This window comes from Cervus elaphus, chromosome 29, assembly GCF_910594005.1.
Source record: "Cervus elaphus chromosome 29, mCerEla1.1, whole genome shotgun sequence".
NCBI classification, from domain to species: Eukaryota; Metazoa; Chordata; class Mammalia; order Artiodactyla; family Cervidae; genus Cervus; species Cervus elaphus.
The window spans coordinates 30,658,752-30,675,879 of record NC_057843.1 but is presented as its reverse complement, the minus strand read 5'-3'; the positions used below and the strand labels follow the sequence as shown (position 1 = coordinate 30,675,879).

Sequence of the window (17,128 nt, the reverse complement as noted above, 5' to 3'; positions counted from 1 at the left end):
ACAAAATCACCCAAAAGGTTCCTTTTCTGTAATATTAGTACCAAGATGAGAATTGCAGGAGGCTTCACTGTAGCTGGTCAGCTTTTCCATTTACGAATATTCCAAATCTTTATAAACCATCCGGAGAGCAAGGGTTTGGCTAGATTTCTATTCCACTATACTAATGAGACATTTATTGAGAAAGAATGTAAAAAATAACAACTTTCAATGTAGCAATACTCAGATACCAAAAACTGAAACATTTAAAGCCATTTTCATACCAACTTACAAAAAACAAATGCATAAAACCATGTGTCAACAATGTCCAATTATTCTAATCACACAGTACAGTGTAAAACCAAAATTATTGCTCTGACTACATCTTGGTTATAAGGCCACACTATAATACTGCCAACTATGTACTTTTTTAGTAATTAGATAAGCTAAGAAGAAGTATTAGTAATAATGAATCATTTTAATATTCAGCAATAAACACAGAAGGAAACAGAAATAAAGCAATCTAGGAATCGGTATTTTGAAAATAGAGGCATTTTAAAAAGAAAAGTGGATTTCAAAGTTTTTGCCCTTTCTAGTTTCCTCTGTCTTCTGGATTTCATCTTTTTCTACAAGTCTATACAGATTTCACATAATTTCTAATACACATGCTCTTGGTTTTATAAACTTTGGGCCAAACAGCTTAATTTGCTCTGGTCACTCTTTGTATTACACCTACCTCCATTCTAAAAACAGACTTGGTTTAATAAATAATAAGGAACAATAAAGAAGAATGGGAGAGGCATGGATGTAAAAGTATTAATAACCCTTTAGGGTCCATTTGGTCAGAAAAATATGCCACCATGTTCCTCATGTAGTTTTATCCATCAGTCTCATTTTAACAATCCTGTGAAGCATATAAATATTTGTGTTTCACTGGCAAAAATATTGTAAAATAATGTCCTCATGGTACTTCAATTTAACTTAACAAACCTTTGTAGAGTGCTTACTACTTGTAGGGAACACTGATGTGCTAAAGATTCAGAGAATATGATATCATACCTGCCTTCAATTTGTTAATTGTTTACTAGGGAAGACAAACTAAAGAGGAAGAATTAGAAAATATCACATAAGAAAGTTTTAAGGGAGCACAGATGATCTCTAGTCTATTCATGAGGGAAGGTGAGACGTCCAGCTGGGCCACAGAGAGTGGGCACTGGTCTCCTGGCAGAGAAGGGGCGATGACCGACTAAACAGAAAGCACAGTGTCTCTTCCCCCACAAGGAAAAAACAATGGATGGAAATAAACTACAACAGTCAGAGCAAGGACCTGAGGGGAAGTGTGAAAAAGACAGAGAGGATACAGAACAAAACATAAAGATAAAGAAAGCTCAGGAAAGAGAGTCCTTCAGGCTCATCTCATGTGCATGTGGCAAAGCCTGAATTCTGAATCAAAGGGGGGGAAAAAAAAAGCACCAACCCCTGGTTTCTTGAAATGTGCTTGATCACTGAATTATCAACTGTTATAATAAGCAATATATCTCCATCCTTCCAAGCATTATGGCCATACAGGGTGTTGCTGCTGCAGCTGCCAAGTCACTTCAGTCGTGTCCGACTCTGTGCGACCCCATAGTCAGCAGCCCACCAGCCTCCTCTGTCCCTGGGATTCTCCAGGCTAGAATACTCGAGTGGGTTGCCATTTCCTTCTCCAATGCACGCATGCATGCTAAGTCGCTTCAGTCGTCTGACTCTGTGCGACACTATGGACAGCAGCCCTCCAGGCTCCTCTATCCACAGGATTCTCTAGGCAAGAATACTGGAGTGGGTTGTCATTTCCTTCTCCAGCCAGGGTGTTATGTACTCAGGAAAGAGATGAAAGAATGACTTCCTTGGTGTTGAATTCCCTCAAGATGTACAATGTCTTCCTGTGTGTTCTCTACATGCATGAACGACAGATACTTTCTATGTTCTCACTGTAAGTGTTTCACATTTATGTGTGAAACATATAGCTCCATATGCATTTGTGTATTATAAGATTCATGTCAAGAGAATAAAACATTCCCCTATTGGCTGACAGTTGTTTTTAACCAATCTATTGGTCTTAAGCACATTCTACAAAATGCTGGAGGAATGATGCAGTAGTGGAAAGAATGGTTTCAATATTAGAGCAAGGGCAGTTGTCACTGCCAACTTGACCTGCTTAATAATAATGGAAAGAAAAGCAGTTGGCTGAGAGACCAGGTGAGAACATTTCAGAGCAGGCTGAGCCCCGCCAAAGCTTCCTGCGAGTGAGATGGGTGCGGAGAGAGTTCTGCCAGGACCCACATGTGCAGCTCTGGCTCCTGGAAGGCCACACATGCTTTCGGTACGAGCCAACGGAAAAAGAACAGAACAAGTTTGACAGCATGCACACTCCTATTCTCTCTTAAAAACACACTGGATTTCACAGACTTGGCTCCATCGTTTGGAGTTAAGAGTCTGGGATGCTGTCATTTTTAAGCCACATCACTGAGAACTAACCAGAGAAATCAAGTAGAATATGCCACTTCTGCACAATGAGATATTAATGAAGGAGAATCAGCACAGCAAATATTCCTGAGTTCTAAGACATGATGTTGTTGTATGAGTTTGTTTTTTTCAATTTGGTTATCAAGCATTAATCAACACATTGGCACCCTGTAAGGGGCAGATTTTAGTGAAAGTGGTATCAGAGTTATTCAATTTTTTTCCCTCTTCTCAGACAAGCAGGTACTGGACACACTGGAACCCTACCCCAGCCCAGTGTCCCCCAGATCAATGGCAATGGGACTGCTGCTTGCAAATGCCAGGGTATGGTGCCAAGGCGTAAGTTCCCAGATTTGTCTTTCTGAGTGTGCTGATCAGAGTCAGGAAAACAGTCTGCATTCCAGTTAAGGGCGGACGGTGGTAGTGGTTGAGGGGTATGAAGACAGTAAGCCAAACATAACAGAAAACCAAGACAGCTAACAGAGATGAAAGTCTGAAGCCAACAGTGGTTAACAGGCTTTGGAGACATTTCTGAGATGAAGAACAACTGTCTGATTGCATGTAGTTTTGATGGTTATGGATACACTGAGAGCTTACGCCTACCAAGAGCAAAAAAATTCAGTTGACCATGATTTAAACTAACATTCTCACATGACAAGAATTCTGGAAGTCAGCAGAATTTTGGCTTAGGTTGAGCTGCTCAGCAGTGGCAGAGCTCCAGGTCCCCATCTTGAATGGTCCTCTTGACCTTCTTCTCAAGGCTGCAGATCACTGCAGCAGCAGCAGTCATCATCAGACGGTCTTGTTTAAAACCAGACATGGGGATAGTTCAGAGCAGAGCTTTTACCCTCAAACCAATCCCTCAAGTTAGGAAAGAATAAAACCTTGCACAGAAATGAACAACTCATCTACAAGATCAGAGAGAGTTTAGAGTAACCAAATCAATGCTTGCCTGGGACTTTCTGAGTCTTGGCAGTGAAAGTATCATGTCTGTGGAACCTTCTCAATCCTGGGCAATCAAGGATGGTCCATCACTGTGTCACAGTTCAGTTCAGTCACTCAGTCATGTCTGACTCTTTGCGACCCCATCAATCTCAGCACACCAGGCCTCCCTGTCCATCACCAACTCCCGGAGTCCATCCAAACCCATGTCCATTGAGTCGGTGATGCCATCCAACCATCTCATCCTCTGTTGTCCCCCTCTCCTCCTCCCCTCAATCTTTCCCAGCATCAGGGTCTTTTCCAATGAGTCAACTTTTCACATCAGGTGGCCAAAGTATTGGAGTTTCAGCTTCAGCATCAGTCCTACTAATGAACACCCAGGACTGATCTCCTGTAGGATGGACTGGTTGGATCTCCTTGCAGGCCAAGGGACTCACAAGAGTCTTCTCCAACACCACAGTTCAAAACCATCAATTCTTCAGCCTTCAGCTTTCTTTATAGTCCAACTCTCACATCCATACATGACCACTGGAAAAACCATAGCCTTGACTAGACGGACCTTGGTTGGCAAAGGAATGTCTCTGCTTTTTAATATGCTGTCTAGGTTGGTCATAACTCTCCTTCCAAGGAATAAGTGTCTTTTAATTGCATGGCTGCAATCACCATCTGCAGTGATTTTGGAGCCCAGAAAAATAAAGTCAGCCACTGTTTCCACTGTTTCCCCATATATTCCCATGAAGTAATGGGACCGGATGCCATGATCTTAGTTTTCTGAAGGTTGAATCTTAAAGTTTCTTTAAGCCAACTTTTTCACTCTCCTCTTTCACTTTCATCAAGAGGCTCTTTAGTTCTTCTTCACTTTCTGCCACAAGGGTGGTGTCATTTGCATATCTGAGGTTATTGATATTTCTCCCGGCAATCTTGATTCCAGCTTGTGCTTCCTCCAGCCCAACGTTTCTCATGACATGAAGATCTTTTTTGTACAGTTCTTCTGTGTATTCTTGCCACCTCTTCTTAATATTTTCTGCTTCTGTTAGGTCCCTACCATTTCTGTCCTTTATTGAGCCCATCTTTGCACAGTCACAGGGCCATGTTTTATTAGTTTTCTTGAGATGAACCATGCTCTATCCTACACCTGAACTAGAGTCTCTTAATTACAAAGAGGAAAGGATGGGTTTTTGTTATGACAGATTCTCTCAATCTTGGTTTTTCCTTAGAGTAACCGGGGGAACTTTTTAAAAGTCCCAATGTCTGAGCCCTGTTCATTGCGATTATAAAATTAATCTGGGGAATTTCTTGAGCATTAATACATCTTAAAAACTATCCAGATGTTTCCAATGTATATCTCCGGTTGAGGAGTAAACCACTAGAGAAATCAAGTAATGTTATCAACCATTAAACACCTAATGAAACCACCAGGGAACATAGAATATACTTTAACATGACTGGTATCATAATCAATCTTTCAACCAATGTGGTGCTCCAGTTTTCTAAAAATATATATATAATCTTTGCTCTTCACTGGCACTCAAAGATAAACAAGATACTAGTAGATGCTATCTAAATTTATATATTAAAAATCAGAAGCTCAAAAATGTTGTTATTCATTCTTAAGCAATCCCCCTATTCTATAACACATTTAACAAGATCGCCAGATTTCCATTTGAGGACAAGCACACTTGAGTTTGAGCAGGCTCTGGGAGATGGTGAAGGACAGGGAAGCCTGGTGTGCTGCAGTCCCTGGGGTCGCAAAGAGCTGGGCAAGCTCTCGGCCTTAGCGCCATCTTTTGAGAAACCTCTGCGCCATGAGAGCGAAGTGGAGGAAGAAGCGAATGCGCAGGCTGAAGCCCAAAAGAAGAAAGATGAGGCAGAGGTCCAAGGAAACTTGTACACCCGTGCAAGCCCCAGAAGCAGAAACAAGGGAAGCCAGAGGCCAGGGACGCTGGTACAAGTTGTGGACTGCATGCCTACTATCTAGAACTTCTCAATGGATCTGGAACATCTATGGCCATTCTGATCGCCTTGACCACCTTTGAGAGACCTACCTTGCTCGTATCAAAGCCGTCCCTTTTGGTCCTTTGCCCTGGACTTGTGATAACTATGGACTAGTTCTCTTCTCAGTTGTGGCTGAATGTAACGTGTACAGTAAATCATCTCTTTTGTTGTCTTAGCTGAAGGAAAAAAAGAAAAAAGAGCTGGACATGACTGAGCCACTGAACACCACCACTAACCACTGCGGCTTCCCAGGTGGCTCAGTGGTAAAGGATCTGCCTAATGATTTTTGCACAAGCAAATCCTAAAATATTCTATCATGAGTTCTAATAAAGAGAGGAGAAAAGGGAGAAAAATGCAAGAGTCAAAGGGAAGTGGAAGGGGTGAATAGAGGGGAAGGGCTGAATAGAGAGGAAGGAAGCTGTTACATATATTACAGATTTGCCACTTTATCTCTGAGCTGATCTCTGAGCTGTCAAATGGACTGGCAGACCAACTACAGAGTCCTTTCCATTATATCAAGTAGGCAATTTCTTTTTTGTCTCTAAATTTTTTTCAATTTATGTACTTTTAATTGGAGGATAATTGCTTTACAATATTGTGTTGTTTTTTTGCCATATATCAACATGAATCAGTCATAGGGATACATATGTCACCTTCCTCTTAAACCTCCCTCCCACCTCCCACCCCTCTAGGTTGTCACAGAGCACCGGATTTGAGCTCCCAGCATCATACAGCAAATTTCCACTGGCTATCTAATTTTATAAATGGTAATTGTTTACTTTCCTTTCCTCTCCTTGCCTATCTCTCCCCTGCTTGTTACTTGAATTTCTCTAATAGCATTATTACTCCTGCCTCTGGCTGGACCTGAGTGAAAAGTTGCTCTTTAACATGAGAGTGTGGGGTGTTGGAAGCGAGAAAGGTAATTTGTGATGCTAAGAACAAATGAGTACATTCTCTGCTAGGATCTTGGTCTCTAGTCTCTCTCCTATCTTTAATCTCCTGGGTAAGAGGAATATGTAAATCCTACTGAATGAGCCAAAAGGAATTACATGAGTTTGGGTTTCACATGGAGAGCTGGACTAGACATGGTGAAAGTATGCCCGTCGTAATGTGTGAAGTAAGGGTAAGTGACAGATTTAGTCAGAACTCAGAGAGCAACATAGCCAGGGAGAGAATCCATACAGTGGTTTGGCAAAAGACTGCAACTATAAAAGTGTTCCAAGCATCAGATCTGGGAAGTGAGGCTAGACCACAAATGGAAATATCAGCTACAATTTGGGATTTAAAATGTGTGATGGGTCAGTGGTTAATAACAATGATATAACAAACGCTTACCAAAGACCACGTGCCAGTTAACTAAGCTAAAAACCTTAAATAAATTATTTCTCTAATTCTCACAACACGCTCATGAAATTGATGTGCGTTCCATGTAACAGATGGCAAACTGAGACTCACAGAAGTAGGTTGAGCTGCCCAGTATCACATGACCAGCAAGTGGTAAATCAAGGATACGTACTTAGGCCATCGATTCCATAACATTACAGAGGCCAAAGGGCACTTCAGGAACTTGTGGCAGTTCCTTCTTAACTTTCTCCTTACCAGACCTTCTCCCCAAACTGAGGCCTGTTCCTCTATCCTTTTGGGTAGGGTGCTAATCACCATGCAAGTTTAGGTAGTTGACCATGCTTCAGTGTGGGAGATTGTAATGACAAGACAGCAGAGCTGATGAGCTCTCTGAAGATATTTCTGTTCTACCTCCTCACTGTCTGCTAGGTAACAGACATCTGAGGCAGGATAAAATTTACTAAGCAATCAGAAGAGACTAGCCTAAAAGCAAAAGGGAAACTTGGCCCCAATCCAACCTCTTCCAGAAGGTCTGGGTTTCTGCTTTCTCTTGGCGGTTGGTAATGGCTTTTGTGCCGCCTGACCCAACATGAAAGCTTCTAGATATCTGTTGTCCAACCTTATCAAGACTCTTCTGTGAGAGGAGAACTTAGCTCTGTAGTCCTCGGGGGAAAGAGAAGGGGACTGGGTTGAAAGGAGGTGTTGCTCAAATGTAGCAGTGGCTCCGAGGACTGGAGGCAAGGCAAGCAGAACTGGGTTCTACAAAGCGTTGTGCCCTTTGGTGCAGGCCCCAAGGTCACAGGAGGGCTACTGATGGGGAGAACAGATGTGTTCCCAGAGGTGGGGGCTGCTAAACATCAGTATCACAACCTTGAGAGTTTCAGCCAAAGATTCTGGAACCACCCTGGCAGAGAAGCTGTATATGGTATTACCTGTCTTTGAATGGACAATAACACTCTGTTCTGTGAGCCTCTTGGTGGCAACTTTAAAGGACCAAAGACTAGAGGTCTTTGGTTTGATTTCCCCCTCTGAGAAGGTATATTACACTAAAGATTATTATTAAGTATCATTCCACCCCTGTGAATAGAGGCTTAGAGTCAGATATTATTTAATTTATAAAACTTAAACATCATTTTACTTGCATCTCACGATTTTGGAAAGATTCTGGAAATGTTTTCTGCTTTAACCTTGATTATCCTATTTTATATATGGAAATTTTTCTTTTCACTCTGATCAGGACTTTATTTAAAAGTTAGCAAACAATACTGTAGAAACACTGATGTGTAAATTTCTAAAATGCTGCATCTTAAATTTAGTTGGCAAAGACCACATTTAGCTATGAGTTTAGTCTTTCATGTAGAAACAAGATACTAAACTAAAAAAAAAAAAAAAACAAAATAGCTTCCTATTGTTTGAAAACACCAGTTTAAGTAGAGGACTGTAAAAATGCATATTTTTTAAGGAAAGAATTGACTGTACAAGAGTCCTCCCCTTTCACAGTATTCCTTTTTACTTCATATGCGAGTTATTGGTTATGCTGTAGGATTTAACTGTCACAGCACTAAAAGGCAACTATTTAGGGAAGAGGCCAAAAAAGGAAAAAGGAACGTATAAGGCAATAGTTCCTTTAGGTACAATAAGCATAATAGTGTTTTAGGAAGACAAGATAAAAATAACAAGGTTAGCTTGGTTCTCACTGAATAAAAACAATGAGCTAAATACTGAGCTCCTCTGTGAATCTAATAATCAATGTCTTGGTCACCATACTGGTAATCTCTGGGTAGTCATCTTGGTACTGGCCATGATTCTCATCTGGGTATTCTGCCTGATAATCACTATCACTGATTTCCGACCCACTGGTTCCTGGTCCGTGGCTTCCATTGTGAATGACAGGTTCTGTGGGAGCAGCACAGGATTTGGGATCATACACTTGCTGCACAAGCCCATACACACTCACTCCTTTCTGGGAAGCGACTTTGTTGGTACCCATCTGTAGGGAAATTGTGGAGTTGTCCATGCGTTGTAACGTTAGCTTCTGATGGTAGATAACTCTTCGGGTGCCCGGTGCCAACATCCCTGCCCGGCTGCCTCCTTTGTTGGTGCCCATTCGCAGGCTAATTGTGGTCTGATCAAAAGGTCTGTCAGTTTGCATTTTGGGATCATAAAGGTGCCTCCTCGTCCCATACACCATCATACCTGCTTGACTGTGCGTTTGTTGGTTCCCATCTGCAAACCAATTACACTTTGGCCAGCTTTTTAAATTTTTCTTCATCAAAACGGCTTGTTTTTCTGCATTCATATCTCCAGTGTCAATGGTTGTATGGAATCCTTTTGTTTTGGTCAGACCTGCTAGGGCCACCAACATAGTCTGAACCTCATGTTTCCATTCTCAAAAAGATCATTTGCTTCAAATACATCAGTGGCTTAATATCTCATGTGGCTTAATGCCATAAGCCTGAATAGCTTTAAAAAATTTGCCGATATTCTCCAACTGAGGCCAGTTTAATGAGGACTCACTGACCTTCTTCACTGAGCCTGGCTGTAGCTTGTTTATGAGTTCACAGAGGATAATGCCATCTTTCAAGCCCAATTGGAAGTTGGTGCCAATGCTCATGCCTGTCACCTCTTCTATCCAATTGCAGAGATCCCCTTCTGCCTAATGATCATACTTGGAAGCTATCTTGTTCTTGACTTCAGCTGAGAGCCCATAGGAAGGGCCTTGTTGAAATGGGTCATGATGATTTAGGTGGCGGGAAGAGGCTGAGTTGGGGGATTGGTTGGTCTGGGGGATTCTCACACTCGGCTTCCCTGCTCCTGGCCCCAAGGAGTGGCCTCACCATAAGATGCTCAGAGCTCGCTCCCCTGGGTGGCGCAGGAGACAGTGGCAGGACGTGGCAGTGCTTCGGCTATGAGTACTACCTCACAGTACTCGGCTCATAGTACTACCTCGTAGTACTCGGCTATGAGTACTACTGTGGGACGCAGGCAGTGCCTCAGCTCCTCTCCTGCCTTGGCTACAAGGTCCTGCAGAAGCTCCCGTTCGGCTCCGGACGAACTATATATATGCAAATATTTTAAGTATTTAATGTACTAAATCCTCTTGTACAGAATGGGGAACTGAGACATGATACAATATTAACAAAGGTTAATGTCTATGTTTAGTGTGCTAGCACAGAAGAAAGAACCACAAACAGAATTCAAATGTACCAAGAGGAAACATTTCATTGAAAGTAACAACAACAACAAATACAATTCAGCACCGATGAAGGGATGTGCAACTGACCGTGGACCTGGGCAGAAGTTGGATGGGGCCCCAGGGTCACTCGCCAGAAGCCTGAGTCACTGATTGGGGTATTTGGCCTTCTGGAAGGCTCTAGCACATAGAGTTGATTCCTCCATTCAGCCCTTTGGTAGTACCACTCAAGCATAGCCTTTGGACCAGAACCCATCCCTGCATCTGTCTGGGAGGCACACAAACACTGTGACCCTCAATTAGGGGTGAGCAGTAGACAGGGATCAGGATCTGCTTAATAGCTGGCATGAACCATACTCATAGACAAGCCCGGGACAAGCAACCTCTGGCACCTGGAGCACCCAAATTTTCTTATTCTAGGACTCCCCTGCGGCTCGGTAGAACTCGAAGATCCCCAGAGATGAGGCTCAGGAGACCCCATCCAGTCTATCTTCTCCCTGCCCCCACTACATATATATATGCATACATACACACACACACATGAAGCCAAACAGCACAACCTGCAGCTTCCAACTGTGCCCTCTGCCTTCCTGGTGTTAAAATTAAATACAAAAGAAACTAGACTCCAAAATTCCCTAAGCAGTCAAAATCATTTAAGCCAGATAAGTGAAACTTAATTTAGCTTTTTGTGCAAAACAAGTAAAACACAACTTGGGCTGCTTTTTAGGCTGCTTCTCATAAATGCCTTCTACAATCATAAAAGAACAGTCATCTTCCTAAGAAAGGTATAAGATAATAAATTTTAACCAATTCATTGCCATCTGGGAACCACCACTGTAATAACCAATCATTATAAAGTGAAACAACTTCCTCATTTTCACTTTATAAGCCACCTTGTAATATCATGCCTCTAAGCTTCATAGCAGTCTTTGAATTTAAAAGCTCCCAGTTGGACAGGTGTTCTTATATGAACAAACAAACAAAGCTTCAACCAAAAAGGGATTTCACTGATTAAAATAACAAAGTCTGAGGGCAAATTTGGTCCTTAGCATAGATACTCAACTGATGTCATCAGAATTGAGTTGCTCCCTACTTTCATAATCTCTGTCTCTTGACTTTATTCTCAGGTTTTACACACTGGCAGCATGGCTGCCAGCCAGGTCAGGGCTGTATTCTTCCAAGTTCAAGAGCAGTTGAAAATGTGGCATTTCTCTCATGATACCTCTTGCAAAAGCCTCGTTGGCTTCAGTTGGGTCACCGAACCATTCACTGTAACTAGGTTGTTATAAATTTGGGACAGAACTGAGTCCCTTGGATGCCATGAGTGTAGGGATGACTAGGGACTATAACTCCACCTCCACAAGGCTGAAGAGGAAAATAGAGGGACTGTTTCAGAAGGCTGTATAAATGCTAACTATTCAAATAAAAACAAAGATGTCCATTGCAGCCTCTTTCACCTTGTCCACATCTTACCTACTGGCCTAGAGCCACAAATTGGCCCTTGAGGCTCTGAAATTTAAATCGACAGTTATATGTATGTGTGTGTTAGGCGACCAGTCATGTTTGACTCTTTGAGACCCCATGGATTGTCGGCCACCAGGCTCCTCTATCTATGGGATGCTCCAGGTAAGAATACTAGAGTGGGTAGCCATTCCCTTCTCTACAGGATCTTCCTGACTTACGGATTGAACCCAGGTCTCCTGCATTGCAAAGGGATTCTTTATCATTTGAGCCACCAGGGAAGTAGCAACCCACTCCAGTACTCTTGCCTGGAAAATCCCATGGACGGAGGAACCTGGTGGGCTACAGTCCATGGGGTCACAAAGAGTCGGACACGACTGAGCAACGTCACTCACTCATAGTAAGCTGCATAATGACCCCCACCCCCACCAAATATAACTGGGTCCAGATTCCTGAGAGCTGTAAATGTTTTCTTATATGCAAAAAAAAGTGCTTTACTATAATGATTAAGACTCTTGAGATGAAGAGATTATCCTGGTTATCTCAGTGAGTCCTTTTTTTTTTTTTTTTCTCAGTGAATCCTAAATTCAATCACAAGTGTCCTTATAAAAGGGACTTGAATCCATAAACTGTTTTGGTGAGGGCAGCCCAATCCTAGTTCTTTTCCTCATCTCTCATTCTCTCCTCATCACCATCTGTCAAGGGTTGACTCCATAGCTGAGTCACCCAGTTCCTGAAAAGAAAGCCTCAAGCAGATCGGGAAGACAGGCAATCACTAAAAATATAATCCCTGCCCTGGGTCCAAGTGCTCCGTCTGCCCCCTCACTTGGAGGAGACAAGGGGCAGAGAATGGTCCTTCTTTGATACTAGCTCTGGATTCACAGACCTTTCTCAGATGAGAAGACAGATTTTTCACAGCCTCCCACCCATCACTGTTGCCAAAACATGACACAGTGGGACTGTGTTCAGGGGCAACAGAGGCAATTCAGAGGCTGCTTACAAGGCAAGCAAGAGGAAATGAGCCCAAGGATGAGGGTCAGTTATATCCCAGGAGAATCTGACAATAGAATAGCAATGTTCCCAGAGCATAAGGATGTGAAAGATTAAATGAAGAATTTCTTCAAGGGTCAAAGGGTCAAGGGAGATAGTCAAGGGTGAGGAATTCCCAGCTTCTCAACCACAATCAAGAGACATCCTGAGAGCCAGTAAGCTAGGAAACTCCCAAAAATCTAAACAGAAATCTAAACAGTCTAGTGACTCAGAGTTCAAAGAATGTTCCCTTCTACCCTGAAGATCCAGCAAAGCCATGTCTTATAGAACCTCTTGCTGAGAAGTTAAAACTGTCATTGGAGGTTCAACTGTACAGCCAGTCATCAGCCATACCTTTGAAGAGACCCCTGCTTTAATCTCCCTGGGATTTGGCAGTTTCCCAGAATACTGTATGCCCACGTGGAGGACAGTAGGAGTATTGATGAAACCAGGAGCCCTGGATTCCTAAGTTCCAGGCTTCCTGGAGGAGCCAGGACAATTTAGAGCCACCTGATAAACGGGAGGCCACAGGAGACCCAAATCAGGAGAGCATCAGGATGCTGATGTAAGATTGAGATCTTTCTATGCCAAGAGTGAGGAGACACCCTGCCTGGTGCATGCAGTCAACAGGGCACCTGATGTAAAGTTGTATTATTATGTTGCAGTACCCAGCAGGAAGAACAGGCTCCTCCAAGACTTAATTTCAAAAGCAAGAGACATGTGTTTCAGTAACTTTGTTGCATGACTAACTGTCAAAGGGAAAAAAGGTTCTTTGCACAAAGGAGACCCAGCTGAAAGCAGAGCTGTCTTGCTAGATAGAGTGGAATTGAACTGCAGGAACATGAGGCCTTTAGGGATCTTACCAAGGAATAGAAATTGGGATTAGATGTTGACCTCATGCATGGGAGGGAACTTCAGGCACAAGCCAAGCGGTAACTGGATGTTCCTGTAATGAGCGGACTCCTTTCCACTTAAGCAAAGCTGGGGTTCTGCCTTCCCTTTTCCTCTGGAGAGAGATATTATCTCTACTGTCCAAGGCTATTCACCATTCAAATATCCTTGAAAAGATGGTCTGGAATAACTTAAGTCTGGGTCTTGATATAAGAGATGCAGAAACATGAGACCCACATGAAAACATAGGCAAAACATTCTCTGACATAAATCACAGCAGGATCCTCTATGACCCACCTCCCACAGTAATGGAAATAAAAGCAAAACAAATGGGACCTAATTAAACTTAAACGCTTTTGCACAATGCAGGAAACTATAAGCAAGGTGAAAAGATAGCCTTCAGAATGGGAGAAAATAGTAGCAAATGAAGCAACTGACAAAGAATTAATCTCAAAAATATACAAGCAGCTCATGCAGCTCAATACCAGTAAAATAGATAATCCAATCAAAAAATGGGCCAAAGAACTAAACAGACATTTCCCCAAAGAAGACATACAGATGGCTAACAAACACATGAAAAGATGCTCAACATCACTCATTATCAGAGAAATGCAAATCAAAACCACAATGAGGTACCATCTCATGCCAGTCAGAATGGCTGCTATCCAAAAGTCTACAAACAATAAATGCTGGAGAGGGTGCAGAGAAAAGGTAACCCTCTTACACTGTTGGTGGGAATGCAAACTAGTACAGCCTCTATGGAGAACAGTGTGGAGATTCCTTAAAAAACTGGAAATAGAACTGCCACATGACCTAGCAATCCCACTGCTGAGCATACACATCAAGGAAACCAGAATTGAAAGAGACACGAGTACCCCAATGTTCATCACAGCACTGTTTATAACAGCCAGGACATGGAAGCAACCTGGATGCCCATCAGCAGACAAACGGATAAGAAAGCTGTGGTACATATATACCATGGAATATTACTCAGCTATTAAAAAGCATGCATTTGAATCAGTTCTAATGAGGTGGATGAAATTGGAGCCTATTATACAGAGTGAAGTAAATCAGAAAGAAAAACACTGATACAGTATATTAACGCATATATATAGAATTTAAAAGATGGTAACGCTGACCCTATATGCGAGACAACAAAAGAGACACAGAGATAAAGAAGACTTTTGGACTCTGTGGGAAAAGGTGAGGGTGGGATGATTTGAGAAAGCAGCACTGAAACATGTTACCATATATGAAATAGATTGCCAGTCCAGGTTCGATGCATGAGACAGGGCGCTCAGGGCCAGTGCACTGGGACGACCCTGAGGGATGGGATGGGGATGGAGGTGGGAGGGGGTTTCAGGATGGGGGACACGTGTACACCCATGGCTGATTTGTGTCGATGTATGGTAAAAGCCACTACAATACTGTAAAGTAATTAGCCTCAAATTAAAATAAATAAATAAATTTTTTTTTTTTTAAAAAGAAAGCAGTCTTCCAACCATAGTGGGAAATCAACCTTTGTCTTATATCTCTTTCAATTTGATACTTCATGTTTATTCCTGCAGTGGAATTAGAAGCATTCAATTATATAGACTGATTAAATTGTTTTCAATTAGTCTCTTTAAATGAATATTCTTTTGATTATTATTGAATGTAACACTTTAAATGGATTCACCTAAGAATTTTACTTCACTTCGTGTGAATTCTGTTTGTGTCCTTTGTTATTTACCAGTTCACTATTAGGCTAGAACGTCCTACTACTTGGTCTTAAAACTACAAATCATAAACCTCGAGAAAAAGGGCAAGTGCTGGCTGAAGCTGACCTGGGTGGGTCTGAGCTGTTGCTGTTGACAAGGTTCTGGAATAAGGGCCCTACCGGTCCATACCCCCTCAACTCCTTCACTTATCTAAAATCCAAGGACTCACCGTCTCCCTTCATCTAATTTTAGACAAGGACTGACTAATTATAAACATACACATATATCCAGATGCCAGTAAATATAAAATACTTCCATAGTTTTTACAAAAACAGTCAAAGACCAAAGGAAATGCAAAGTTTCTGCGGTTTAGAATAGTTTATATAACTAAGCAAGAATATGCAGTGGAATTTCTAAAAAGAAATAGATTATCAAATAGAACAGACTTTTCCTTCACAAATAATACAGCTAAGGTATATTTTTCAACTAAACTTATTGTATAGACAGTCCCCATGAAGTTAATGATCTATGCTGCTGCTGCTGCTAAGTCGCATCAGTTGTGTCTGACTCTGTGTGACCCCATAGATAGCAGCCCACCAGGCTCCCACATCTCTGGGATTCTCCAGGCAAGAATACTGGAATGGGTTGCCATTTCCTTCTCCAATGCATGAAAATGAAAAGTGAAAGTGAAGTCGCTCAGTCGTGTCCGACTCTTCACGACCCCATGAACTGTAGCCCACCAGGCTCCTCCATTCACAGGATTCTCCAGGCAAGAGTACTGGAGTTGGCTGCCATTGCCTTCTCCTAATGATCTATACATTATATTGTTTTGGTATTGGAACACTATTTAAGTAAGGAAACTTTCCTTTATTTTCGTGGTTCAAAAATCCAAACAACACAAAAAGGTACATAGTAAAGAAGCTCCCTCTGAATCTTATCCCTATCTAGTCTATAGGGTGATTTATTCATTTTCTGTGCATCTTTACCAAACACATCAGACATATTTTCTGATTTTTCTCCTTCTTTTCATAAAAGATATATACATTGTTCTGTCCCTCACTTTTCGTATTTAAAATCATATCTTGAGATTGTTCTATAACAGAATATAGAGTTCTTTCTTAATATTTTTGTACCATTTGTAATAATTATTTGATCTATACCTTTTAATGGACATTTGTATCATTTCTTATTGTTGCTGTTCAGTAGCTAAATCATGTCTGACTCTTTGCGACCTCATGGACTGCAGCACTCCAAGCTTCCCTGCCCTTCACCACCTCCTGGAGTCTGCTCAAACTCATGTCCAGTGAGTCAGTGATGCCATCCAACCATTTTGCCCTCCATCATCCCCTTCTTTTCCTGCCTTGATCTTTCCCAGCATCAAGGTCTTTTCTAATGAGTCAGCTCTTTGTATCAGGAAGCTAAAGTATTGGATGGAGTTTCAGCTTCAGCATCATTCCAATGAGTGTTCAGGATTGATTTCCTTCAGAGTTGACAGGTCTGATCACCGTGCAGTCCAAGGGACTCTCGAGAGTCTTCTCCAGCACCACAATTCAAAAGTATCAATTCTTCAGCCTTCAGCCTTCTTTATGGTACAACTCTCACATCCATACATAACTACTGGAAAAACCATAGCTTTGAATATATGGACCTTTGCTGGCAAAGTAATGTCTCTGCTTTTTAATATGCTGTCGAGGTTTGTCATATTCAACTTTGCAGAATTCCATAGTCATGTTTTCAAAGATATACATTGCTTAATAATATATTCTAACACTTGAAATTTTATTATATGTTAAATTTAGATAGTTGTCACTTCAAAGCATTTGGTCACCATGGTGACTGATGATATCTTTGATAGCTTTGGTAAATATACTTGGAAAAATTATACCACAAAACAGATACTCTCAGATAACTTGGGGTTGACAAAGTGTTACAAGTCCTATATGTAGGAACTCAGCAATGTCTGTGCAAATTGGAAACCCTTTGATTCAGCCACTTGATTTCTGTTGACTTCACTTCTCTCTAGGTTTGCCATAGCTTTTCTTTCAAGGAGCAAGCATCTTTTAATTTCATGGCTGCAATCACCATCTGCAGTGAT

At 41.8% G+C, this 17,128-nt stretch overlaps 1 long non-coding RNA gene and 1 pseudogene across 1 annotated transcript; one reads left to right on the top strand and one right to left on the bottom strand.

The window, feature by feature from the left end:
* The first annotated feature begins 5,199 nt into the window (after window positions 1–5,199).
* LOC122686007 lies at window positions 5,200–14,497 on the top strand. Its single transcript, XR_006338606.1, has 3 exons — window positions 5,200–5,584; window positions 7,287–7,289; window positions 14,485–14,497. It is a non-coding gene; the product is annotated as an uncharacterized LOC122686007 (long non-coding RNA).
* Window positions 8,499–9,412, bottom strand: LOC122686006 (annotated as a pseudogene).
* Window positions 14,498–17,128: the final 2,631 nt, after the last annotated feature.